At 38.0% G+C, this 22,035-nt stretch overlaps 1 protein-coding gene across 5 annotated transcripts in view; it reads right to left on the bottom strand.

Moving 5' to 3' along the window:
* The window catches only part of LPGAT1 (lysophosphatidylglycerol acyltransferase 1), a 116,711-nt gene that overhangs the window by 33,666 nt on the left and 61,010 nt on the right, over window positions 1-22,035 (bottom strand). The gene's annotated exons all lie outside the window — the stretch shown is intronic.

Consider the following 22,035-nt stretch of genomic DNA (forward strand, 5'->3'; position numbering starts at 1 on the left):
GGATATTTATTGCAACTTACACGTTCACCAACAGGGGAATGGATAATTTTTATATAATGGAAGAGTATAAACCCGTTAAAAGAATGGAGGATATCTCTATACACTAACCCAAAAGGACTTCTTATCAAGTAAACAAAACATAACACAAAACAGTATATAAAATATAATCCCATCTTTTCAAAGAAGGAATAAAATTTACATGCAACTTAATACATTGAAAAAAGTCTGAGGAAATGAATTCAAAACTTAATACTGATCATCATTGGGAGGTGGTTCCCAAAGCCCCCTTAAATTCTACTTTATAATAAAATATGCAAATATTATAAAATGTGTAAGCATTTTCATTTGACAAGAAAACTAATTAAGGATGTTACATTTATTAAAAATCTCCAGATGAAAAGTCAATGCACAAAAGCCTATATGCACACTTTAAGGAAAACAGTGATATCTCCAGGTAGTTACACCTCATTTTATACCAAATTTACTACACGCAAAAAAATAAAACTGAGCATCAGTGTCAAACATCAGGACTCTACAAAGAAGGTTCTAGGTTCCTCAAATGTCTGACGTGAATTACCAGAGGCTGAATATATGTTAGCATTCACTCATCTCACTCACTGCTATAAGGAAAGAAGTTGAGTCACCTGTGTGTAATAGTTCTGGATGAAATAGGGATGGGAGACCTGTTGCTCACCTGCTTTACCTCTGCCAGCCTCCCTCCTTCACAGTCACCTTTCACTGTCACCCCAATACAGCGGAGCTCCTCATAAGAGTTCATTTGAGAAAAGAGTTCTGTTAATTTTTTTTTTTTTTTATTAAAAGCCATTTAAGGGCTTCCCTGGTGGCGCAGTGGTTAACAATCTGCTTGCCAATGCAGGGGAAACGGGTTCAAGCTTTGGTCTGGGTAGATCCCACATGTCGCGGAGCCACTAAGCCCGTGCATCACAACTACTGAGCCTGCGCTCTAAAGCCCACGAGCCACAACTACTGAGCCCGCGTGCTACAACTACTGAAGCCCCTGCACCTAGAGCCTGTGCTCTGCAACAAGAGAAGCCCCCGCTCACCGCAACTAGAGAGCCCATGCGCAGCATGGAAGACCCAATGCAGCCAAAAAAAAAACACAAAAAAACAAACCAGCCATTAAAGCAAGGTATCTATGCATTCATTTTAAAGATCTTAAAGATTTGTATTAAGGGAATTTCAACTGGGCTGAACATATATTCAGTTGTGGTACCTACCTGCAAAGTGAGGTATTCCAGTCATTCTCTCAGAAGCTATTACTAACACACAAAGAGCTTACACTGTACGGTGAAAGTTTTTAAGTTTTTTTTTTTTTTTTTTGGCGGTACGCGTGCCTCTCACTGTTGTGCCCTCTCCTGCTGCGGAGCACAGGCTCCGGACACGCAGGCCCAGTGGCCATGGCTCACGAGCCCAGCCGCTCCGCGGCATGTGGGATCCTCCCAGACCGGGGCACGAACCCATGTCCCCTGCATCGGCAGGCGGACTCCCAACCACTGCGCCACCAGGGAAGCCCAGTTTTTAAGTTTTTAAAATGAATGCAGAATGGAAACTACATTACAGAGGTCAAGTAATCCTTAAGGAATAGATGTAGAACACTGGGGACAGCCCAGCAACACCAACTTTCCTTCACAGCGGCCTTTCCTCTCCCAAGTTGCCAGTGAAGTTTAGCTGACAAGCTAACTTTACTGAAACATACTTGAATAGCTGATATACACTGTGTGTGGGAACAGGGGGAGTATAAATTGGTACAAGAGTTTTGGAAGTCAATTTGGCGATATATATATCAGAACTAAGAAATGTGAAAATCCTTCTACCTAGCAATTCCACTTCTAGGAATTCATCTTACAGATATACTTATTCATGCGTAAAATGACACATATGCAAAGCTCTTTATTGCAGCATTGTTTATAAGAGCAAAGATGAAAACTAAAAAGAGAGACTAGCTCAAATTCATAGAAATTTCTAAAATGGTGGTTGACAGGAGGGAAAACTGGGGAGTTGTTTAATTAGTATGGAGTTTTGGTTTTGTAAAATGAAAAAGTTTTAGGGCTTCCCTGGTGGCGCAGTGGTTGAGAGTCCGCCTGCCGATGCAGGGGACACGGGTTCGTGCCCCGGTCTGGGAAGATCCCACATGCCGCGGAGAGGCTGGGCCCGTGAGCCATGGCCGCTGGGTCTGCGCGTCCGGAGCCTGTGCTCCGCAACGGGAGAGACCACAACAGTGAGAGGCCCGCGTACAGCAAAAAAAAAAAAAAAAAAAAGAAAAAGTTTTGGAGATTGGTTACACAATAACGTGAATATACTTAACAATACTGACACTTAAAAATGGTTAAGATGGTAAATTTTATGTTATGTGTCTTTTGTCACAATTAAAAATAAAAAGGGAGACTAGTTAAATAAATTATAATATATCCATGCAATGGAATATTATGTAATCATAGCAGTTTTACACTAATATGGAATGATATACTATAAGTAATAAAAGCAAAGTGCAGAACAGCGTGTGAAGAGAGAATATATTTACTAAATGAAAACTCCTCATATCACATCTCTGTTGAAAACCCTTCAATGAGCGTGCGCGCGCACGCGCGCACGCGCACACACACACACACACACACACACACACACACACCACCATTCTTTCATTAATTCATTCTTCACTCAATAAATCAGCATCAGGCACTGTGGATATAAAACAAATAAGAACAAAAGTATTATTCTAATGCAGTTAAAACACTCAAGAAAAGTCTAACTTGGTTCTATAACTATTAGGCTATTAAGAGGTAATGTGGAAAGTCTTCCAGTTCCACATCTATATAAATAGATGTTTCATAACCAAATAGTCCTTTAATGCAATTTCTGCTACATGAATGGAAAATACTAGATACCTAGGCCTGTGCAGTAGGAAAGCATATGTGTGAATATAACTGCAAATAAAAATAAGTTTTCTACTTAAAATGTACCTTACTTGCTTTATATAAAGTAGATAAATCTAGTGTGTTGGTTTAAATCTCAAAATAAAAATTGAATTTAGAACTCTCTGTTCTGGCTTAAATAGTGTCCCACCAAATTTACATCCATCCAAAACCTGTGAATGTGACCCTATTTGGAAACAGGGGCTTTGTATCAAGCTAAGATGAGGTCATGATGGATTAGGATGGGCCCTAAACCTATATCCAATATGACCGGTATCCTTATAAAAAGAGGGAAATTTGGACAGAGATACACAGGCAGAATGCCATGTGACAATGGAGGCAAAGACTGGAGTGATGTGTCTACAAGCCAAGGACTGCAGACAACCACCCAAAGCGAGCAAGAGGCAAGGAAGGATCCTTCCCACCAGAGACTTCAGACAGAACACAACCCTGTCAGCACCTCAGTTTCAGACTTCTAACCTCTGGAACTGTGAGAGAATAAATTCCTGTTGTTTTAAGCCAAAGGAACTTTGCTGGTGGTACTTTGTTATGGCAGCCCTCTGAAACTAATATACTCCACCCTCCTCAATTTTCCCCATCCTTTCTCTTTTCCATTCTATTCCCCCCAAATTATAGTTTTTTTCTAACCAACTATAGGAAAAGAACAACAGCACTGTATTTTAAACATCCGGAACATTATCATAGAAATCTACCATTACGTATTATAAAGGGTTCTCAATGTTTATTTCTATAATACTTTCAGGGTATAATCATTAAGAGTTAATCCAATACATATTTTATCTCTCAGCCATAACTTAGCTAAAATTAATTTTCAAACTAAATGTCAATTTGCTAAGACTCACACACATACTAAATCAAACAAGTGAAGGTAGAAGGATCAACTTTTTAAAATTATCCTGATGTAGCAATAAAGTCATGCTGGATTTTATAATAATCTAAATTTTATTCAACAATAAATTTCATTTCCAGTATCTATGGTATTCTTCTTTTACCAAACCATTATATACTTCAAAGATCACTGTTAGAAAGTTATATGACTAACAAAATCAAGATTAAAAAATGCTTGTAGAGAAAAAGCATTTATTTTATGTATGAAATAGCTATGTTCCTCAAATCATACCCTGCTATCCAAACCAGTAAGTATATAATGGAGCCAGTATCTTAATCAAGGAATAGAATTAGTCTCATGTTAAAGAACAGAAGCTATGGATGCCTGCCAGTTCTTACATTGTACTTGATTAGAAGGACAAAAATATTTTAACACACTGTTCTGTGAAAGGAATTCTCAAAAAAGAACTGGGTCAGGTCCACTACTTCCAAAGGGAATGAAAAACAACTGAGTAAAAACTGGAAGAAAAGTTCCCTAGTTGTAATTGAATTTTTAAAAATTCTTGTTAAAAACCAAAGCCAAAGATTATCACCTGCTACACACACACACACACACACACACATATTAATAAACCTCCCCCCAAAAGTTTTAGACTAAAATTGATCATGACAGTTCACATCTCAAAAAGAAAATAAAAACAATAAACCATCACAATTTCCTTTAAAACAGTGATGCTAAAGCTGTTATACTGACCCACAGAACAGAATTAATGCAGAGAAGAAAGGTTGCTTTATACACGACCATAATACCTTACTTCTCAAAGTTCAAAAAAAAATGCCTGCAAGCTGATGCCGCAAACTATTTACCATTCTGTGACTCACTTAAGAAACATTAGTATCATTATGCTACTCAAACATACTGTGAAGATGAATGAGATATAAATGACAGAATCACAGACGTCCTGGGCAATTAGATTACATGACAGTTGAAGTTACTTTTGAAATCACTATTAACTAAAAGAGTCATACAACTACCGTGTCACGTAAGGTCAGGTATTCTAATATGAATAGTAAAGATTAGAGAGCAACAAAACACATAAAAGAAACTCATGTAGCTCAAGAACTGTGGCTTTCAGTAACACACATTGGAGGCAGAGTGGGTTGGACTCATCCAAAGTTAGGGGTTAGCAGAGGAAGATAAAAAGGGAGTGAGGACATGAAGGGTAGCCGTGAGAAAGTAGATTAAGGTGCTGATTAATGGAGAGGAGACTGGTGAGGAAAGGAACCAAGCAAGGGGGTAATTCACTAAAGAAAACTGAGGGAGGGCTATTATAGTAGAGATACTTGAAGCCATCCCCCATCTCCACCTTTACCCATCCTACTCAAACCCCCATAGATAGGGCCCAGACGTTGTGAGAAAGCCCCCGGGTGAATCTAATGTATGTCTGTAAATAAGAACCACTGGAATTTTAGCTCTGACGAGTTTTATTTTCTTAAAACAAGTATACTGAACATACTAGGAAGTTGTGGTCAGTGCCTTTTGGTACTTTAATTAATTTAATTTAATTTAAGAGGTTACATTTGAGGAGGCAAGGCTCAAGGTGTAGCTTTTGGAGGGGTTGCTTAACTAAAAGAATAATAGTAACATATATTATTAAATAGATATATAATTAAATACTAATAATCTTAATAGCCAACATTTATAGAATGCTTACTATGTGTCAGGCATTAATAATTAGTAAGAGAAAATAATTCACATTATTTTCCTATGTAATCTTCACAACATCCCAAATGTACAGACACTGTTATCCCCAATTTACAATTGAAGAAAATGAGACACAAAAGGTTAAGCAGTATCTTCAAAGTTACACAGTTAGGCAGTAGGGGAACTGGGATTCAAAACCACTGTATCATGCTGTCACTGCTGGCAGGCTACATCAAGGAACCTTGAGAACAGTAACGGGTAAGTTGCCCACACAGCCCCTGACGCTGCCCATGATTATGCCAAGAAGTGGGGTGGACAAGCCAAGTCCCGAAGTCCTCAACAAATAAGGTTAGTGGGCGGCAACAATAAGGAACGGTGCAGAAGCCAAGGATCAAGAGTTTTTTGCATGACAGAAGAATAATAAACAAGTCTAAAAAGGCAAAGAGTATCTAAGAAAAAAAAAAAAATCAACATTGTCTTTGGGCCCAGGATACAGGTATCTTAAATTTAATGTGCTCAATACAGAACCAGCTCTTTACCCTAGTCTGCTCATCTCAGCTCCATCATTCACCCAGTCAGTTCAAGACCAAACCTAAGACCACTTTTGATTCCCCCCTTTCCTCAATTCTCCATATTTAATCCATCTCTAAGTCCTTTGGACTCTATCTCCAAAACACATCCTGCAACCTCTGTCTCTCCTTCTTTACTACTACTACTCTAGGCCAAGCCATCAGTACCTCTTTCTTGGACTTCTGAAGTGACCTCCTAACTAGTCTTCTCACTTCCACTCTAGCCACCTGCTTAAAAGAAAACTTTAAAATAGTTACTAATTTCAAATACCAGTATAATCTAAATCACCACTGGCAAGAATGGAAAAAGAAAGAGCAAGAAAGTCAAAGATAATAAGTGATAATTAACTCTAACTGGTATTGAGATTTGCTTTAACTTAAATCTAGACAGTTTCCAACAGGGGAGATATTGGTAATCTCGGGAGAAGCAATTCTTCCTGCAGTCATCAGCATTGCAAAACTTTTAGCACACCTGGCCAACATTCTCTGTTACAACCCTCAAGAGCCTACACATTTCCAAACATCCCACCCCCACCGCTATCCATTTAAAACCACTACGTTAGAAAGTTCAAAATGATTTAGGTCAATATAATCCTGTGGTAAAATCAGAGTGAGGTTAAATAACAAATGAGAATAGTACAGACAACATGAGGACTAAGTGAACATGTGCTTATTGAAAACAAAGATCAAGCCCTCTGATGCCTAATCTTTACCCACTCAGCCCCAGGATATGGCAGCAAGAGTTTGGAGGAGTCTTCTCTAGGAAATCTGATCAGCTCAAGAGAAAAGATCTAAAAATATTGACATTTAGGATTCTCCAGTGAAGTATTTCAATCAGATTATCCTACAATGAGGCTTAGTGTGGACAAGACGCAGCCACAAACAGGGCTGCCAATCAACTTTATAGTCCCCTACTCTTAAATAAGAACAGATGGTCAGGTATTACCAGATACCCAGAAAAAGCCTTTAATGTGAAAGACAGAAAATAAAGCAGCCTATTAAATAAATTGATTTTATAGTCAGAAATCTTCCAAAAAATAATTCTTCTGGCCCAGATGATTTCACTAGCAAATTCTGCCAAACATTTTAAAAAGAAATAACACCAATTCTAAACAATCTCTTCCAGAAAATAGAAAAGAAGGGAAAACTTTCAAGTTTACTTTATAAGGCCAGCATTACCCTTATACCAAAACCAGAAACAAACAAACAAACAAACAAAACTATAGACTTATATCCATTAAATTCCTCAATAAATGTTAGGAAATGGAATCCAATAATATACACTGCAACCAAGTAAGGTTTATCATCACAGGAATACAAGGTTGATTGAATATTAAAAATTAATCAGTGTAATAGTCCACTATATTAACAATCTAAGGAAGAAAAACCTCATGATTATATTGCTATGGTCTGAAGGTCTGTGTCCCCCTAAAATTCAAATGTTGAAGTCCTAATCCCCAAAGGTGATGGCATTAGCAGATGAGGACTTTGGCAAGTGATTAGGTCATAAGGGTTGAGCCCTCATGAATGGGATTAGTGCACTTATAAAAGAGATCCCACTGAGCTGTCTAGCCCATTCTACCAAATGAGGGCACGGTGAAAAGGCTATGAACCATGAAGAGAGCCCTCATCAGAAGGTGACTATGCTGGCACCTTGTCTTGGACTTCCAAGCCTCCAGAACTATGAGCAATAAACTTCTGTTGTTTATAAGTCACCCCGCCTGTGACATTTTGTTACAGCAGCTCGAACAGACTAAGACACATATGAATTGACGCACAAACAGCACTAAACAAATTCCAATATACATTCATGAAAAAAACTCTCAGTAAACTAAGAACAGAAAGGAATTTCCTCAATGTAATAAAGTGTTTCTACACAAAACCTATAGTTAACATAATATTTAGTATTAGTTATATATGAGTGCTTTCTCCCTAAGATTGAGAACAAGGCAAGGATGTCCCATCTCACCTCTCTTATTTAACATTATTCCAGAAGTCCTAGCCAGTTCAATAATGCAAAAATAAATAAATAAGAAAAAGAAATGAAAGTCATACAGGTTGGAAAGGAAGAGATAATTCTGCCCATATTCACAAATAGCATGACTGTCTCTGTAGAATGTCCTAATTAATCTACAAAAAGCTCCTATTATTAATAAGTGAGTTTAGCAAAGTTACTAACAGTAAGTATCAATCATATTTTTATACTAGTAATGAATGATAGGAAATTTTTAAAAATTAAATCCCACTTACAATAGCTCAAAAAATATACTTAGGTACAAATCTAAAACACATGGACAGGATCTGTATGCTGAAAACTACAAAGTCCTGATGAAAGAAATTAAAGAAGGCCAAAATGAAATGAGTACCATGTTCATGGATTGAAAGATTCAACATATTAAAGATATCAATTCTCCCACAAACTGATCTACAAGTAAAACACAATTCTAATCAAAATGCCAAGAAGAACTTTTGCAGATACAGGCAATTGGATTCTAAAACTTATAAAGAAAGGCCAACAAACTAGAAAAACCAAAATAACTTTGAAAAGGAAGAATAAAGTTGGAGGAATCACACTACCCAATTTTAAAACTTACTATAAAGCTACAATAATCAAATGGCATGGTATTGGTGAAGGATCAGACACACAGATCAACAGAGCAGAAAAGAGAGTCCAGAAATAGACCACACAAATATGGCTAAATGATTTTTGACAAAGGTGTAAAGTCAATCCAATGGAGAAAGAATAGTCTTTTCAAAAAACAATGTTAGAAAAATATGAAACCTAAACCTATACCTTATACAACAATTAATAACTCATAAAAGAAAAAAAAATCAGTAAATTGCACTTCATCGAAATTTAAACCTTTTGCTAAGCAAAAGACACTGTTAAGAGAATGAAAAGACTGGGAGAAAATATATGCAATCATATATCCAACAAAGGATTTGTGTCTTTGTATCCAGAATACTTATAGAACTTCCAAAACTCAGCAGTAAGATAACAAACCACCCAAGTAAAAACCAGGCAGAAAACTTGGACACCTCACCAAAGAGGATATAAGGATGGCAAACAACCATATGAAAAGATGTTCAACGTCATCAGCCACTAGGGAAATACAAATTAAAACCATGACGAGCAACTACTATACATTTACTAGAATGACTAAAATTAAACATACTGATAATACCAAATTTTGATAAGGATGCAGAAAAATTGGAACTTGTAGACACTGCTGATAGAAATGCAAAATGTATAGCCACTCTGGAAACAGTTTGGCAGTTTCTTATAAAGTTAAAAATACACTTACCATCTGACCCAGGAAACCCACTCCTGGGTATTTACCCTAGAGCAGGGGTTAGCAAACTTTTTCTGCAAAGGGTCAGCCATTAAATATTTTAAGCTTTGCAGGCCACATATGGTCTCTGTTGCAAATTCTTCTTTTGTTGTTGTTGTTTTTTACAAACCTTTACAAATGTAAAAGCCATTCTTAGCTCATAGGGCCATATAAAAACAGGCAACAGGAAAATTTGGCCCATTGGGCATAGTTTGTTGACTCCTACCCTAGAGAAATGAAAACTTAAGTTAATACAGAAACCTGTACATGAATGTTATACCAGCCTATTCATAACTGCTAAAAACTAGAAACAAACCAAATGTCCTTCAGTAGCTGAATGGATATAAACTGTGGTACATTCATACAATGGAATACGACTCAGCAACAAAAAAGAACATTCTAATGATACATGCAACAACTTGGATGACTTTCAAAGGCATGCTGAGTGAAAGAAGTCAGTCTCAAAAGGTTACATGATGCATGAATCCATTTTATGACATTCTCAAAAAAGACAAAATTATAGTGAAAGAGAACAGATCAGGGATTGCCAGGGTTAGAAGTTGGGGGAGAATGTGAGTACCAAGGATAATGATGACTAAAGCATGGCAGAACTACAGATAATTCTTGCTCTGTTATTTTTCTTTCTTTTCTTTATATTTTTCTGTTTTCAGCATTTGACTTATTACTTTTGTAATTCAGGAAGGTTTTTCTCCCCAGATCAAAGTATTAATGGAAGGGCTTCCCTGGTGGCACAGTGGTTGAGAGTCCGCCTGCCGATGCGGGGGATTGCGGGTTCGTGCCCCGGTCCGCGAGGATCCCACATGCCGCGGAGCGGCTGGACCCGTGAGCCATGGCCGCTGAGCCTGCGCGTCCGGAGCCTGTGCTCCGCAACGGGAGAGGCCACGACAGTGAGAGGCCCGTGTACCGCAAAAAAAAAAAAAAAAAATTAATGGAAGATACTACTACTGGGCTGCACTCTTTCTGTTTGTTTCTTAAATGTTCATTTTCTCACTTTCACTAACTAAAAACCTCTCCCCCTGAGTAGTCTGGTTCAAATGTATTTTATTAAACCACTGAGAGCTGAAGTAGCTAAGACTTTACATCTTACGTTTCTTTTTATAGTATGTTCCAATAAAAGTACTTCACTCTATGCAAAATGCTCAACTTGCTCAAAGTTTTGTTTTCTCAACCTTTTAAATAGCTTCTTACATTCACTTGTAAGTTGACCAGCAGAACACTATACTAAATTCAGAGATGGGGATTTAAATCAAAGGTACTTTAATTTGTTTCCATTGGGAAAAGTGTAAGTAGTGGGATTAAGTACTATCTGCCTTAGGCTGCTAAAATGAGTAACTGGAAGAAGGGAAATTCTAACTTCTCCTAAAGGTAAAGGATTGCACCAAATTGCTAGGAAATAAGAGGGCAGTGTAGGTACTTCTCTGCTTTGCTACTAGAGCTCTAAATAGTTTTAGAATCAGACTATTACATATGGTAGGGGTTTTGATTTTAATGAAGTTTACAGCTAGAAAGGAATTTACAGATATCTGAATCCAAGTTCCTCACTTCACAGATATTTTATCAAATACAAGAAACAGAACTCTACGGCTGCTTCTTGACTGACCGAATTAGTTGCAAAGAAAAACATACAGATGGTAAGGATAATTAATTTACAGCACCTCCTGCTCACTATCCCCCAAAGCACTTACTGATGTATTCATTCATCCAACTAGTTTTATTCTCTTCATAGAGAAATAGGATTCTACCACTGCGGGGGACATAAACGTATACAGGGGTTCTATCACAAGGTAATTAACTCATTAAATTCAACTATAGGAACTTAGCAAAAAAGAAAGAAAGAGAGAAAAAGTAAAAGGTGAGAGAAGAGAGAGCATGGAAGGGCAGAAATAAAAGACTGAAACAGAGAACATTTTAAATAGTACAAGCAATTTTGCCAGCCTTTCTAGTCCTCAGATCTATGCCCTGGAGGAAGCTTGAGACTGGAATTGTGAATCTGCTGTTCCTCATCAATTCAGCTGGCGTGTGCCTGTCATCTGGCCAGCATCTTACTGAGGCAGCAGCTCGCTGAGCTGGATGATTTCAGTTTTTTAAAAAATACATTTTCTTCCAAATCAAACTTAAGCAAACTTTTTAATTGATGCAATATGATCCCTGCCCTCAAGAGGTCTGCTCACTTATTGGGAATAAAAGATAAATTGGGGATTAATGCATTACACATGAAGATACATACCACAGGAGGCAGGGAAAGAAGAAATCACTGGGAGCTAAAACATGAAGGGAAGAGATACCAAAGACATGGGGGAAATGGCCTTGAACAGACAGTTGCCACTGGGAAAAATGGAAAATGAGGTTGTATCTGTAAATAAGAGGTCAGATTACAGAGGTACTTTTAGAAGTCAGATACTACAATTTAGGCCAGGAGATATAAAATCCCTTTTCGTGTCACCAGGCAGGTGACATAAGTGAGGGAAGTGGGCTTCCTATAGGACGGAAGAGAGCAGTGGGACTGTGTGAAAAACAGAGTGCATGTCCCACCCCCAAAGAGGGCAGCTACCTATCCAGCTCCAGGCTGTTGCCGATATCTGGGAATGTGGCCCCGGTTACCAGACCCTCCAATTTTTTAAGAGTAATTGGAAATTTGAGAGTTTTTATGAAAGTTAAATAAAGAGGAGATTAACAATGGAGGAAGGTTCCTGGGCAAGCAGGAAGGAATGGAATCTAAGCAAAGGGACTGGCTCTTGATAGAAAGGACATCCTGCAATGTAACAGGAAGAATAAAGGAATACCAAAAGATGTAGCTTAAGAGGTAGGCTTGGGCCAGGCTACTAGAGCACCAGAATTCTGCACATTATCTCACAAACCACAGAAACCCAGCAGGAAAGGAACTGACAATATGTGGGATGGAGGGAAGGGATGAAGGGCTGCAGGGATTTGGGAGAGTAGCTAGTTGTTAAGTGGGGGATTTTTTTTTTTTTAAGGTGAGAATGTCTTTAGTATCTTTATATCCTGGAAGACTAAGAGCAAAGATAGAAGGAGATAGTAATCAGTAACGTGAAGCAAGAGAGATGGGATGTTAGCTTTGGGTAACAGACTTACCTACAGATGAATGAGGGTGCGAACAAAGTTGGGGGAGGAGGACAGAGAAAAGGGGAAGGCTCTCCACAGCACAGTTCCAGAGCACTAACCAAACCCATGGCAAAGAGGCAATGAGAGGAGTTAAAAAGTTAAAAAGCGAACTGCTCAGAAAATCACCACGAACGTAGATATCCTAAGTGGTGCTGAGCTAGACAAAATTGGGGATGCCCCTTAAAATGAAAGAGCAGAAAGCACATACAAGCATTCATGCCAGCCAACTGTCCAAGAAGCCTGAAGCAAAGGAGTTCATGGTTGGAGCCAATATACCCTCTGGGTTGAGGCTTGGCCATATTCCTAAGCTTTGAAACCCAGGATACTGAAAGAAGAAAGTACTAAGAATATAATCAAAGGAGAAACGATTTAATTGTACCACATATTAGGAAAACTTTCTTATTTTAAAGGACTTTCACTCATATTCTCTCAACTGCCACAGCAGCACTATAAGGCATAACAGGCCATATATCAATCTTATCTTTTTCTTTATGTGGGTGAATAATGTTTTTTTTTAACATCTTTATTAGAGTATAATTGCTTTACAATGGTGTGTTAGTTTCTGCTGTATAACAAAGTGAGTCAGCTATATGTATACATATATCCCCATATCTCCTCCCTCTTGCGTCTCCCTCCCACCCTCCCTATCCCAGCCCTCTAGGTGGTTATAAAGCACTGAGCTGATCTTCCTGTGCTATGCGGCTGCTTCCCACTAGCTATCTACTTTACATTATATCAATTTTATTTAAAGATGAGAATCTGAGAAGATACTGTAAAAGATAATACTGTGAGTAAGCGCTATAAATCTGACTGAAATCTAAGTCTGTTGGACCCTAAAACCAAACTATGGATAGCCCCTGTCTAATGAAATTATTAACCATTCAATTAAAAGGGAAGTGTGCTGTTTTCAAGGTATAATGAAAATAGCATGGGCTTTAGAGTAGAAGACTTTCATGCAAAGACCAGCTCCATCCCTTGCTAGCTCTGTCACCCACATTAAGCAAGTTACTTAACTTCCAGAAGTCTTCCTCTTCTCATTTGTTTAATGGGGTTGATATTACTTCCCTCTCAGGACTGCTTTCAATATTTATAGGAAACCACATGTAAGCACTTGCTAAAAGGTCTGGCACATCAGGTACTCGATCAAGGTAAGTTCTTCTTCTCACTGGAAGGATTACCAGTTATCTACAGTTTACACAGAAGTTAGTCTCCTTGCAACAGAATTAAGTAAAAGGGATTGGAAAAGGCTTTTATTTTAACAGTAAATCTTATTAGGAGATAAACAGTTCCTAAAGGAACCAGAAAAACTAACTCAAAAAACATACGATAAATTGAAGAATCTAAGTCACAGGAAGAAAACATCATTTCTAGTTTGGTATTAATAGGAGACATGACACAGAGGAGAGAGTAAATAGACTAGAATACACTAAGGTGTAAAGCTCTTCTCACTGAGCATGGAGCTCAAACCTGGAGTCCATAGGGTCCATAAATGGACTTCAAAGAGTTGTAAACCTGTTGAAACTGTTTGTAAAACTGTGAGCACGTGCAAAGGTGCTGTGGTAAGCCAAAAAATGCTTTCCTACCCCCACTCCACAAGATACCCATGTCAAACCTCTGGAACCTGTGAATGTTACGTTATATGGTAAAAGATGTGATTTAGTTAAGGATCTTGAGAAGAGGAGCTAATTCTGGATTACCCAGATGGACCCTCAATCAGTGACAAGTGTCCTTACAAGAGACACACAGAGAAGACAACATAGAGAAGAGGAGGCGGCCACAGGACCCTGAGGTAGAGCTTGGAGTGATGCAGCCACAAGCCCAGGAATGCTGAGAGCTACCAGAAGCTAGAAGAGACAAGGAATCTCCCCCTAGATCCTCTGCAGGGAATGCAGCCCTGCTGACACCTTGATTTGAACTTCAGCCCTCCAGAAATGTGACAGAATTAAGGTCTGTTGTTTTAAGTGCTTCTGTAGTCACTTGTAATGGCAGCCATAGGAAATTAATATAGGTGTACTTTTCTGAGAGGAGGGTGCAGAGCTTTCATCAGACTCTAGAAGAGGTTCTTATGAACCCCAAAAGGTAAAAGATCTACTATGTAGAAGATTAAGCAAAACCACCTATAAACAAAGGAACTAGAAATTTTTTTTAAACCTGCAGAACAAGTAGTTACTTGGATAAGGTCCCATAGTTAGTAAATATTGAAGTAAGAAAATAACAAGCTTTCCTATGATATCTAATCCAATATTCATTTCACTATCTCTTGGAGTTCAACCCTACAAATGCATTAAAAGGCAGTGATTCCCAAACAATTAAATAACCTGTTAAAAATATAGGTTCTCAGGCTCCATCTCAATATATTGATCAGAATCTCCAGGGTAGAGAAGTTCATATATGTACATGTTAAAACTCCTCTGATAATGCAGATGTGCAGACAGATTTGGGAACTACTACTATCAGGCAAGGATCAGTCAACTTTTTCTCTAAAAGGTCAGATGGTAAAACTTTTAGGCTATGCAGGCCAAGAAGCAAAATTGAGGATATTATATAGGTATTTACATAACAAATTTGTTTTCCAACACATTTCTACAAATTTTTTATTGACAAAATTCAAACTATAAAAATAACTGAATACAACTTTTTGCAATATTGGTCTACTAATGAGTAGAATAAAATCCTTTCTTGCGAGGGGTAAGATTTTACTTAATTGGGGTTCAAAGTTTGTGTTTCCTATCATCAGCTCAAAATCAGTTGCAAACCGTCATCTATAAAAACCTCCTGAGCTGGAGAGGACTTGCAAAACAAACAGGCAGTGGGCTGGATCTGGCTTAAGGGCTGTAGCTTGTCAACCTCTGCAGGAAGGTATAAGGAAGAAGAACAAGCCACAGCCGCTGCCCTGAAGCAACTGACGAGTTAAAGAGACAGGAACAGCAAAGGTGAAATCAACAGTGAAAAACATGAAGCAGAATCCTGAACGTTTTATGTTGTAGAGCAGTGAGTCCTAACTGTTCCAAGTATGAAGAGTCTTTTTTAATGTCACAAAATGTGACAAGCCCTGGGCCTGGCAATACGGGCACTCAGAGCACAGAGAAATGATACATGAAATCTGAGCATTTCACCAACACTTGTCTTACTGTCCTAGATTAGTAGCCTAATAAATAGTTGGCTTTATATCTTGTAACATTTACCCCCTCCATCATTAATAGACTGTTTCTCAAAGTGAGTGGTACAGCAATCTGAAATTAATTTAAATTAAAAAAAAATGTGGCAGAGATCTATGCTAGTAGTTTTTTAAAGCAATGAGTGAAAAGATCTGTAACAAAAAGCAACTGTAAAGTCTATAATGCTTTTAAGGGATTTCTTATTAATCAGAACAGCAGCTACATATATTTGAAAAGTATTAACATGTATTTATAAGACCCATTATTTGTACAACCACAGATGTTACTTAATATGTGTATGGATTCTTGACCCCCTGAGAGAACTCTGAAGCACTGCCGAAACTCTCAGCCCAAAGGTTCATAACCACAGTTACAGAGTAGATGCCAAAGAGGTTCAGAAAGAAGGAAACAGTAGAAACTGGAGTAGCGGGCAAGGACATCATAGGCTTAGACAAGGAGATAAATTTTCAAAGAAACTGAAGAACAGATTTTAGGGACAGGAAGAATATGAATGAGAAAATGCAGAGGGGCCAAGGGAAAGCAGCCTTACTGAATAAAAGTTGAGAACAGGTTCAAATTATGGAGGCCCTGCCTTGCTGCCTGCCTCTGTCACCAGAGCCAGCATCTAAGTGCTTTCCATGTTTCATTGTATCAAGGAGCCCTGATTAGCTTTCTCTCATTCAGTCTTAGAATAGATTCCTAAATACCTGAGGCATGTAAGTAAATGACCCTGGTTTCATCAGGTACAACTCTAAGTGGATTGAAAGCTAAACTTTTAAATCTTAAAAAAAATTTTTAAAGCCTTCCCTTGACCCAATTTCTCTCCTGCAACTATCACTCTCTATTCCTTCAGAGCCACGCTTCTGGAAAGTCATACGTTCATGTTCCCATTTTAGCTCCTCCAGTCGCATTCATCTCCAACCCACTCCAAGCCAGTTTCCACTTCTAGCACCTCAACGAAGCTGTTCTTGCCAAATCAATGAAAGGCTAAACCAGCCCTCATCTTACAAAAGGTAAACTCTCAGCAGCTCTCATGGAGAGCCCCAGCCCTGGAACACTGCTGACTCTGACGCACACTTGCAGGGCAGGCATTCATTCTACTTCTCTAGCTGCTCCTTCCCAGGCTCTACCATCCTCCTCTCCCCAACCTCCAAATGTTGGCATGCCCTCAGAGTCTGACCCTGGGCCTCTAATCATTCAGTACTTACAGTCTCCCTAGGTGAACCCACCCATCTCCATGGCTTTAAATACCATTGGTAATTTCCCAATTTATCTTTCTAGCTCAGGTTTCTCTTCTGAGTTCTAGACTGCATATCCATGTCTACTTCAGAGCTACACTTAGATGCTTCTCACTCAGCCTGTGCTCAATTTTCATCCTTCCTCTCGACACTGCTCCTTCTGTGGGCTTCCCTATCCACCCAGCATCTCACACCAGAAACCTCATGGTCACCCCCGTCACCTGCGCATGTATTCCATCCTTTATGTTCAATCCCTCAGCAAGTCTTGACAGATTTCCTCCTATAAAACTCTCCAATTAGTTCACTCCTTTCCATCTCCACTGCCGTCACCCTTGGGCCAAGCAACTATCTCCTCACCTGGGGAAGCTGAGACTCTTCCAGAGGGTATCGCCTGCACACTCTCACTTCTCTCTAGTCCATTTCCACAAAACAGGCAGAATTACAGATACGAATCTGATTTCATCGTTACAGTTACAAATTTCAGATACGAACCTGGGTTCATCATTCCCTTGCTTAAAATCCTTGCATTGTTTCCTCTTAGGATAAATTTCAAAATCCTCAGTAAGCACTACAAGGCCTCAGTGGACTTGGCCTCATCGGCTCACCCCCACCAACACCACCACCCCTACTACTCTGCTCTTCATTCACTCCATGCTGCAGCCAACCTGGCCTTCCCTTTGTTCCTCAAACATGACAAACTCTTTTCATCCTCTGTATATGTGGCCCCTCCCCCAGCATCACCTGGTCCACTCATACTTGAAGTCTGAGTCTCAATATCACTTTCTCAAGGAGGCCATACCTCCCTGACACCATCACCTCCAGAACAAGCTCTCTGTTACTTATTCTTATAGCCTCTATACTTGTTGTTTTCACACTTGTGATTACACGGTTATCATGTGACTCCTTCTGTCTCCCACATGAAAAAGTCAACAGGAGCTGTCCTGTTTTATTTGTCAGTTTTATTTCCACCACCAGCATGGTGCTTGATGGAGAAGGCACTCAAATATTTGGTATTAGAATAGGTGACTGAATGAATTAGAATGTAGTTAAACATAAATTGCTTTGAAGCATTTCATAATTTACAAACATAAAATTCAGTTAATATTTTAGTTAGACTATGGCTTAAATTACTAATAATAAATTATATTTATTGATTACAGCACAAGAACTATATTGAGATATACTATTAGCTAAGTGTGAATATCCTCAAATGTATTTCTAAAACAATTCCATAAATTTAGCTTTTATTCATTTAGACATATCTTTCCCACAAAGGTTAATATAATTGTTTTCCTAGGCATTAATATAATGATAATAATAATGATAATAATAATATTATTATTATTTATAGAAACATCATGCTATTCACTTTACATTTAAGCTTCACAAGAGATAAATATTATAACCTCCATTTTTAAAGATGGTGAAACTGAGGCTCAGAGAAGTTAAGTAACTAGTTCAGTAAGTTAAGTAACTAGTAACTATAACTAGTTATACAACTAACAATGGGTGGTAGCAGGACTCAAACTCATACTAACTCATAAGTCAATGTTTTGGGACTTCCCAGGTAGCGAAGTGATTAAAAATCCGCCTATGCAGGGGATGCAGGTTCGAGCCCTGGTCCGGGAAGATCCCACATGCCGTGGAGCAACTAAGCCCGTGCGCCACAACTACTGAACCTGCGCTCTAGAGCCCATGCCCTGAAACAAGAGAAGCCACCGAAATTAGAAGCCCGCGCACCACAAGAAGAGTAGCCCCCGCTCAAGGCTACTAGAGAAAGCCTGCACACAGCAACAAAGACCCAACGCAGCCAAAAATAAATAAATTAAAAAAAAAAATTTTGTAGGTCAATGTTTTTTTCTAATATGTCGTGCTGTCTCCAATATCATACTTATTTAGCAATAACTATTATTTGTTAAAAATACAACACCTGTATATAAGTATTTGAGGCTTAAAACAGCTTTAAATGATTATTTCAGCTTTAAAATGACTGCCTAATTTAGCCTCTCATATACAAAAACTAATTCTATCCCACCCATAAAAAACAGCCTGTGACTCATTCAAAATGACATCCTTTTTCCTTATCCATGTAATCCATACTTTATTCTACAACATAAATTTAGCTTCTAGTTAATTTTCTTCTCTGCAACGACCTCAATTAACTTTAAAATTAAATTAACTTTAGAAAATGGAACCATCACATGAGCGGGAAATCTGTATATTGAGCTCCATTTTTCAGAAAACTTTTCGCAGGAGCATTTTGAACACATAGTTCATAGCAAACTCAACTATTCCCAAAGCCATCCATCAAAGTAGAAACTATGCCAAAAATCCTTTTGGTAGAAATTAATCTAAATCACACTCTCTAACAGAGTATTATACAAATCAATAACTTTGCTAACTGGCAGTAGGCAGTCAGTAAGCATTTGATTGATCAATCGCAAAAGATACTTCTCCAACTAAGGTCCTGTTTTCTTGACAGAGCAACAGGAAAGAAATATCGTTATTCCTAATCACACTATTTCTAAGACAACTCCTAGTGAAATACATAGCTAGTAAGCATTTCCTCAACACAGAGGTAAAAAGAGGTGATTTAACCCAATTATGAATGTTAATTCTTGAAAAACACGGTTTTCAGTAAACACTTTTAAATCCAAAACAGCTTTAAACTAGTTCTGATTAGTGAACTAGCCTCATTATTGAAGTCATTATACATATCAAAAAGGATCATGAATTTTTAAAGAATTAAAATACAACAAAATATACTTAACATTAAAACTTAGTACAAAACTACAGTAATAAAGAAAGCGTGGTACTGGCATAAGGACAGACATATAGATCAATGGAACAGAATTGAGAGGCCAGAAATAAACCCATATGGCCAACTGATATTCAACAAGGGTGCCGAGATCATTCAATATGGAAAGAATAGTCTTTTCAACAAACAATGCTAGAACAACTGGATATCCTCCACATGTAAAAGAATGAAGTTTGGACCCCTACCTTACACCATATAGAAAAATTAACTCAAAATGGATCAAAGATCTAAACATAAAACCTAAACTCTTAAAAGAAAACATAGGTGTAAATCTTCGTGACCTTGGATTAGGCAGTGGTTCCTTAGATGACACGAAAAGCACAAGCAACCAGTGAAAAAATAGATAGGGTATAGTATATAAAATACAGAAAAAAATCTTATAACTCAATACTAAAAAGACAAATAATCCAATTTAAAAATGGGCAAAGGATTTGAATAGACATTTCTCTAAAGACATATATAAGCACGTGAAAAGATGCTCAACATCATTAGTCATTAGGGAAATGCAAATCTAAACCACAATGAGCTATCACTTCACATCCACTATGATGGCCAAATTAAAACAACAACAACAAAAACCCAGAAAATAATAACTATTAGTGAGGATATGGAGAAACTGGAACTCTTCTACACTGCTGGTAGGAATGTACAATGGGACAGCTGGTATGGAAAATAGTTTGGCAGTTCCTCAAAAAGTTAAACATAGAATTATCATATGAGCCAGCAATTGGACTCCTAGGTCCAAGAGATTTGAAAACATATGTTCACCCCCAAATTTGTATACGAACGTTCATGGAAGCATTATTCACAATAGCCAAAATGTGGAAACAACCCAGATGTTCATCAACTGATGAATGTATAAACAAAATGTGGTCTATCCATACAATGGAATATTATTCAGACATACAAAGGAATAAAGTACTGACACATGTTACAATATGGATGAACCTTGAAAACACTATGCTATGTGAAAGAAGCCAAACATATAAGGCTAAATATTGTACAATTCCATTTATATGAATGTCCAGAACAGGCAAATCCATACGAAGTAGAGATTAGAGGTTGCCAGGGGTTGAACGGAGGAGGAAATGGGGAGTGACTGCTAAAGGGTTTGGGGCTTCTTTTGGGGTAATGAAATGTTCTAGAATTAGTCAGCGCTGATGGTTGTACAATATTGTGACTATAATAAAAACCATTTATTTGTTAAATATAGTGAAATTTATGGTATGTGAATTCTACCTCAATTTATATATGTATATATAAATTTTTAACATATACAGTAAAGTTATATTGTTCATAGTTTAGTCTTTTGATGATTCAAAAACATCTTGATGTGTTTAAATTTACAGATGTTTTATCCCTTAAAGTGTCAAATAATGTAAACTCCAAGTTCATAACATATGCAAAATGTGCTTATATACCTGATTCATAATGGTTTCTTAAAGTTTAATGAGTAATAAAAAAGTTTGGGGCTTCCCTGGTGGCGCAGTGGTTGAGAGTCCGCCTGCCGATGCAGGGGACACGGGTTCGTGCCCCCGTCCCGGAAAGATCCCACATACCGCAGAGCGGCTAGGCCCGTGAGCCATGGCCGCTGAGCCTGCGCGTCCAGAGCCTGTGCTCCGCAATGGGAGAGGCCACAACAGTGAGAGGCTCGTGTACCACAAAAAAAAGAAAGAAAAAAGTTTGGGGAAAAGTGTTTTACTAGCAAAACTTGATCAGATCTACCAAACCTTAAGAAAAAGTATAACCTCATAACTAAAATTTATGCATGTTTTTTACAATACTATTTTAAAATTATCTGCACTATAATTTAAAGAAACAGAAATCAACTAGACTTGCTTTGTTTTTCGTATTCAAAACATGAAAAGCAAAGAGAATAACCAATTTTTAATAATCTAGATTTTTATATGACTATATTCAAAAGAAGAATTGAGACATTCTGCTAATTAACGAGTGCACAAATAACAGGAAACATTTCACTGGGCTAGTAATACGGTACATGAAACTTGAAAAACCCGTGACCACAGTTCTTACTAATGGAACTTTATTTTTCTGTTTTCATGGCATGCCTCTGCTACATGAAATCAGCAGCTGAGGTCACTAACAAGCTTTCAGTTTTAATGGTAGAACTCATTAGTATATAGGCACTATTAAGGCATATAAATGCAAAACTATCATATGCCCAGCAGAAATAGCCTAGTAATTGTTACTTGAGTATTTTTAAATGAACATCATCTGAGCCTCTGGGGTCCAGGCAGGTAATGTAAACGAGCAAAGCAGGTCCAGAGT

Source organism: Leucopleurus acutus, assembly GCF_964270905.1.
Source record: "Leucopleurus acutus genome assembly, chromosome: 2".
Taxonomy (NCBI): domain Eukaryota; kingdom Metazoa; phylum Chordata; class Mammalia; order Artiodactyla; family Delphinidae; genus Leucopleurus; species Leucopleurus acutus.